This window comes from Humulus lupulus, chromosome 1 (genome assembly GCF_963169125.1).
Source record: "Humulus lupulus chromosome 1, drHumLupu1.1, whole genome shotgun sequence".
Classification (NCBI taxonomy): domain Eukaryota; kingdom Viridiplantae; phylum Streptophyta; class Magnoliopsida; order Rosales; family Cannabaceae; genus Humulus; species Humulus lupulus.
In genome coordinates this window covers 284,200,466-284,207,067 of record NC_084793.1, presented here as the reverse complement: position 1 = coordinate 284,207,067, position 6,602 = coordinate 284,200,466, and the positions used below count along the sequence as shown (strand labels likewise).

General features: G+C 42.3%; 1 non-coding gene across 1 annotated transcript; it reads left to right on the top strand.

Annotated features, from left to right (window-relative positions):
• The first annotated feature begins 5,662 nt into the window (after positions 1-5,662).
• On the top strand, positions 5,663-5,769 carry LOC133813655 (small nucleolar RNA R71). Its single transcript, XR_009884662.1, has one exon. It is a non-coding gene; the product is annotated as a small nucleolar RNA R71 (small nucleolar RNA).
• The last annotated feature ends 833 nt before the right edge of the window (positions 5,770-6,602 follow it).

Genomic DNA, 6,602 nt, shown 5'->3' with positions numbered 1-6,602 from the left:
TTGTTGACAAATAATTTCGTATCATAATCAGCCGGGGCAGGTGGTGTTGGTGGTAGTTGAGTGCGGGATGAGGAGGCTTTCTTTGAAGAGGTACCTCTCGGAGGATTTCTCTTAGGACCCATAGTGTCTTTCAAAACAAGAACAAACTAAACCCCCAAAATGGTTTTCAAGAACTTGAGTACAATTTCCCCTTGGTGTCACTCCCCCAAAACTCTTTGATTAACAAAATCAACAGCCCAACCACTAATTCCCAGAAAATCAATTGACAAACCCCTTAAATGTCTCACAAGAAAAGCATAGGACAATCCACAATACCAAAATGTAATCTATTCTCCAATCAAAAGCACTAGAATAGATAGGAGACACTTCCTTGAATGGCACAAAAGTTCTTCTTTTTGTCTCTTTGGCTGATGGAAGTCTCAAGAATTAGAGAGAAAAGGAGGTTTGAGTAGGATGGTAGATTGTGAAAGTGAAAGTGAATGAGAATATGGCTGATTTAGGGCTTTTTACCCCAGATTTCGTACACGGGCCGCAGCATTACTTTGACCATGCCGCGGCCCGCATCAATTTTTCAGCCTATAATGCCGCGGCATCATAGTATATATGTCGTGGCCCGCCTCGATTTTCTGGGAAAAAACTGGGTTTCAATGCCGCGACCCTCCTCAACCATGCCGCGGCCCGCCCCTAGACTTCCAAATTCGTGGGCCTCTGAAACCCCCAATGCCGCGGCCCTTAAGGATTCTCCATTTTTTTGATTTTTTTGAGATTTTTTTGATTTTTCACGTTTTTCACGATTCTAACAGTCCAAAGATAAACCAAAAATCAATTGTTTACAAATAAAAAAGTAAAATAAATAACAAGTAAAACATAGGGTGCCTCCCACAAGCGCTGTCGTTAACGTCATTTAGCCGGACGCTGAACCCCTCTTCAGAGAGGCTTCATAAGGAGGATAGACTTCGCTTGATCAAAACTACCACCCAAGTAGGGCTTCAATCTCTAACCATTGACTTTAAAAGAATCACCTGAGTTGCCCCGAACTTCTACAGAACCATATGGAAAAACTTGAACAACAGTGAATGGCCCTGACCATCTTGACTTCAATTTGCCAGGAAACAGCCGCAGTCTTGAATTAAAAAGAAGTACCTGCTGCCCTGGTTGGAACTCTTTTCTGATTAAGTTCTTATCATGCCAAGCCTTTGTTCTCTCTTTATAAATCTTGGCATTCTCATAAGCCTCATTTCTGAACTCGTCAAGTTCATTCAGTTGCAACAGCCTTCGTTCACTAGCGGCACTCCAATCAAAATTCAACTTTTTCATAGCCCAGAATGCCCTATGTTCCAATTCAACTGGTAGATGACATGCTTTACCAAACACCAACCTGTAAGGAGACATGCCTATTGGTGTTTTGAATGCAGTTCTGTAAGCCCAAATCGCATCATCTAACTTTTTCGACCAATTTTTCCTTGAACTGTCAACGGTCTTCTCAAGGATGCTTTTGATTTCTCTGTTTGAAACTTCAGCTTGCCCATTTGATTGAGGATGGTAAGGCAAGGCTTTTCGGTGATATACTTCATAACAAGCCAGCAATGCATCAAGTTGCTTATTCACAAAGTGTTTCCCTTCATCACTAATCAGAGCTCGGGGAGTGCCAAATCTAGTAAAAATATGTTTATGCAAAAAATTAAGCACAATTTTACCATCATTGGCTCTAGTTGCTGCAGCCTCCACCCATTTGGATACATAATCTACTGCCAATAGAATATATTCATTGTTGAAAGAGGGTGGAAAGGGCCCCATGAAATCGATGCCCCATACATCAAACAGTTCCACTTCAAGAATCCCCTGTAAAGGCATTTCATGTCTCCTCGAGATATTACCAGTTCGCTGACATCTATCACAAGCCTTAACAAAAACATTGGCATCCTTGAATAATGAAGGCCAATAGAAACCACTTTGCAATACCTTGGCCGCTGTTCTTGATGCTCCAAAGTGCCCTCCGCATTGTTGAGTATGACAGTGATTAAGAATGGACTGCATTTCTTCTTCAGGAACACACCTTCTGATAATCTGATCAACACAGTGCCTATAGAGAATAGGTTCCTCCCAATAGTAGTGTTTCACCTCAGAAAAGAATTTCTTTAATTGCTGCTTTGACATCTCAGGAGGCACAATCTTGGCAACCAAAAAATTCACTATGTCAACAAACCAAGGGGCAGCTAAAGTCTCACTCACCCCAAATAACTGCTCATCAGGAAAGTGATCATTGATTTGCACCGCTTTCTTATTTTCAGACTCCTCCACCTTAAGTCTAGAGAGATGATCAGCTACCACATTCTCGCTGCCCTTCTTGTCACGAATCTCCATGTTAAATTCTTGAAGCAAAAGAATCCATCTAATCAGGCGAGGCTTGGCTTCTTTCTTTGACATCAAGTATTTAATGGCAGAGTGATCAGTGTAGACAATCACTTTGTTACCAATCAGATATGGTCTAAATTTGTCACAAGCAAACACAATAGCCAGCAGCTCTTTTTCTGTAGTAGCATAATTCAGCTGAGCATCATTTAGAGTCCGACTAGCATAATAAATAGACCTGAATACTTTGTCAATCCGCTGTCCCAAAATTGCCCCCACTGCGTAGTCACTGACATCACACATCAACTCAAAAGGCAATTCCCAATTCGGAGCTATCACAATTGGAGCAGAAATAAGCTTTTCTTTTAAGAAATTGAAAGCCCTCAAACATTCATCATCGAAATCAAAGACAACTCCATTCATAAGCAGATTCGAGAGAGGCTTGGACACTTTAGAGAAATCTTTTATGAATCTTCGATAGAACCCAGCGTGACCAAGAAAACTTCTAACTCCTTTGACTGAAACTGGTGGAGGCAGCTTTTCAATGGTAGAAATTTTTACTCTATCTACCTCAATTCCCTCACTTGAAATTTTATGGCCAAGAACAATCCCCTCTTTCACCATAAAATGGCATTTCTCCCAATTCAGCACCAGATTTGCCATCTCACAACGGCGCAGCACGTTCTCCAAGTTACCCAAACAGAGGTCGAATGATGAGCCAAAAACAGAGAAATCATCCATGAATATCTCAATACACCGGTCTACCATGTCTGAAAATATGGCCATCATGCACCGTTGAAATGTTGCAGGGGCGTTGCATAGTCCAAATGGCATTCTCCTGAAAGCAAATGTGCCATAAGGACATGTGAAGGTTGTTTTCTCTTGATCCTCTGGTGCAATAGCGATCTGATGATACCCAGAATACCCATCCAAGAAACAGTAGTAGCTATGGCCTGCCAATCTGTCAAGCATCTGATCAAGGAAAGGCAAAGGAAAATGATCCTTCCTTGTTGCCTTATTGAGCTTGCGGTAGTCTATACAAATCCGCCACCCAGTTACAGTCCTTGTTGGAATGAGTTCATTGTTCTCATTTTTCACCACAGTCATTCCACCCTTCTTAGGTACCACTTGCATAGGGCTCACCCATGCGCTATCAGAAATTGGGTAGATCACCCCAACATCCAACCATTTAAGAATTTGCTCCAATACTACTTCCTTCATAGCTGGATTGAGTCTTCTCTGGGCCTCTATGGATGGCTTGCTATTCTCCTCCAATAAAATTTTATGCATCACTGTCGATGGGCTGATTCCTCTAATATCTGCCAAGGTCCACCCAATGGCCAATTTATGCTCCCTTAGAATCCTTAACAGTTTCTCCAATTCTATCTTTGACAAGTCAGCTGACACAATGACAGGTAAAGTTTCATTCTTTCCCAAATAAGCATATTGCAAATGATCTGGGAGGACATTTAATTCCAACGGTGGTGGCTGCTGAATGGAGGTTAACGGTTTATCAGTCGCATCTGCTAATTCTTGAAACTTCTTCCAATATGGTAAGAAAGAGTTTATCCAGTTTACACATTCTCTGATCTCAGCATCATCATCCTCATCGCCCTCATCACCCAATAATACTGCCTCTAAGGCATCACTGCTCATCCTTCTCTTGGAGACTGCCTATTCTATCACATCCACACTAAAGCAGCTGTCACTAGCCACCGGATACTTCATAGACTTGAAGACATTAAAGACCACCTCATCTCCTTGAACTCTAAGCTTAAGCTCTCCTTTGTGAACATCAATAAGAGCTTGGCCTGTGGCTAGAAATGGCTTACCGAGAATAATTGGGACATCTGTGTCCTCCTCCATGTCCAGAACAATAAAGTCAGCTGGAAATATGAACTTATCCACCTTCACAAGAACATCCTCAATAATACCTCGTGGGTGTGTTAACGATCGGTCTGCGAACTGTAGAGTGACAGTTGTTGGTTTTGCCTCCCCCAAACCAAGTCTTATAAACACAGATAAGGGCATCAGATTGATACTTGCCCCTAGATCACATAAGGCGTGCTTGCATTCAAACTTGCCAATGGTGCAAGGTATGGTGAAACTCCCTGGATCTCTCAGCTTTTGGGGTAACTTCCTTTGTAAAATCGCGCTGCACTCTTCAGTGAGTGCTACAGTCTCATAGTCCTCCATCCTTCTTTTCTTTGACAGAATCTCCTTCATGAATTTAACATAGCTGGGCATCTGCTCCAAGGCCTCAGCAAAAGGAATGTTTATGTGTAGCTTTTTAAATACCTCTAGAAACTTAGAAAACTGTTTATCAAGTGTAGTCTTTCTAAGCCTCTGAGGGTATGGAACTCGAATTGGCTGCTCAATAACAACTGGCGGACTCTGTTATGACTGCTGATGGTCTTTAGTAACCCTTTCTGAATCAGACTGTTCACCCATCTCTTTATTCTGAACCACTGCCTGTGGAGGTCTAGGCTGCTCAGTTTGCTTCCCACTCCTCAGAGTAATTGCCTGAACTTGCTCCTTGGGGTTGACTTCAATATTACTGGGCAAATTTCCCTGGGGTCTGTTATTGAGCATATTGGCTAACTGCCCAACTTGTGTCTCAAGGTTTCGAATAGAGGATATGGTCTCAGTCATAAATTGAGTCTGAGTATTAGTGAGGGTCAACAAGGCAGCTTGTAGTTCATTAGGCCTCTCAGGTTGAGGCATTGATTGTTGAGGCCTAGGCTGTTGTGATGACGAAGCTTGATGCATAGGTGGCTGAGGCATGTTACTCTGAAATTGGCCCTGAAATTGAGGTTGTTGGCCTTGATTATTCTTCCACGAAAAATTGGGATGATTTCGCCACCCAGGATTGTAAGTATTGGAGAATGGGTTATTGAGTGGCATTTGAAAATTTCCCACCGCTTGAACTTGAGCATGATCCATTGGGGTGTTATTATTCATACAGATAGGGCACTGATCGACAGAATGAGCACCACCACACATTTCACACCTCACTGCCATCTGAACCGCATTAGCAGATACACTGCTCTATTGTAACTCCTTTGTCAAAGAGGCTACTTGCGCTGTTAGAGCAGTGATTGCATCTAGCTCATGCACCCCAGCTACCTTTCTGACTCCTGGTGATCTTTCCTCAGACCACTGATGATTGTTTGTGGCCATGTCCTCTAGCAGCTCATAAGCACCAGTTGCACTCTTGCTCATAAAAGTGCCACCTGCTGCAGCATCAATAATGGTTCTGGTTGTAGGACATAAACCATTGTAGAAATTCTGTAGTAGCATCCACTGTTCAATGCCATGATGAGGGCATCTTCTCAGGAGTTTCTTAAACCGTTCCCAAGCTTCATACAATGACTCTCCGTCATTCTGGCAAAAGTTATTGATCTCTCCCCTCAATTTAGCAGCTTTGGACGGAGGGCAGAATTTAGACAAAAATTTCTGAGCTAGATCTTGCCAGGTGACAATATAATTTGGCTGCAGCAAGTTCAGCCAACTTTTGGCTCTGTCCCTCAGAGAAAATGGGAAAAGCCTAAGCTTGATTGCATCGTCACTCACCCCATTATATCTGAAGGTTCCACACAACTCCAGAAAATTGGACAAATGGGTGTGAGGATCTTCAGAAGGTAACCCACTAAATTGCACAGAGGACGGCACCATTTGTAGAATAGCGGGCTTGATTTCAAAGTTGTTGGCCTCTACAACTGGTGGGCATATACTATTTTGTACTCCCGTCAGAGTGGGCAGTACATAATCCCTCAGGCTCCTCTCAGCATTGTTCTGAGCCTGACCCCCTTGTACAATTCCAGGAATTAGAACATTCCTGCCATCCCCTTCATTCTATGCCATCTTCACAGATTTCTGGGCCTCCCTCTTGTTCTTTCTGACTTGCTTGCAAGACTTTTCAATCTCAGGATTCAGAGGAACAAGTGTGTCTTTTCCTCTCCTGCCACACATATACAAAAATTCACTTGAGATAGACAAATTAAGCAACTAAACAGATTAGAAACAAGAGAAATTAAAATCAAATTAGAATAAAAATTAATTAGACTGATATTGATAATTATTTTCAGTCCCCGGCAACGGCGCCAAAAACTTGTTGCGATAATTTTGCTATGCAAGTGCACACAGTCGCAATTCGTAATAAAATGGTAAAACCAAGTATCGTCCTCAAGGACTGATCTATCAATTACCAGTCAATTAATTTCTTGTTCTATTTGATGAATTGAAATTCT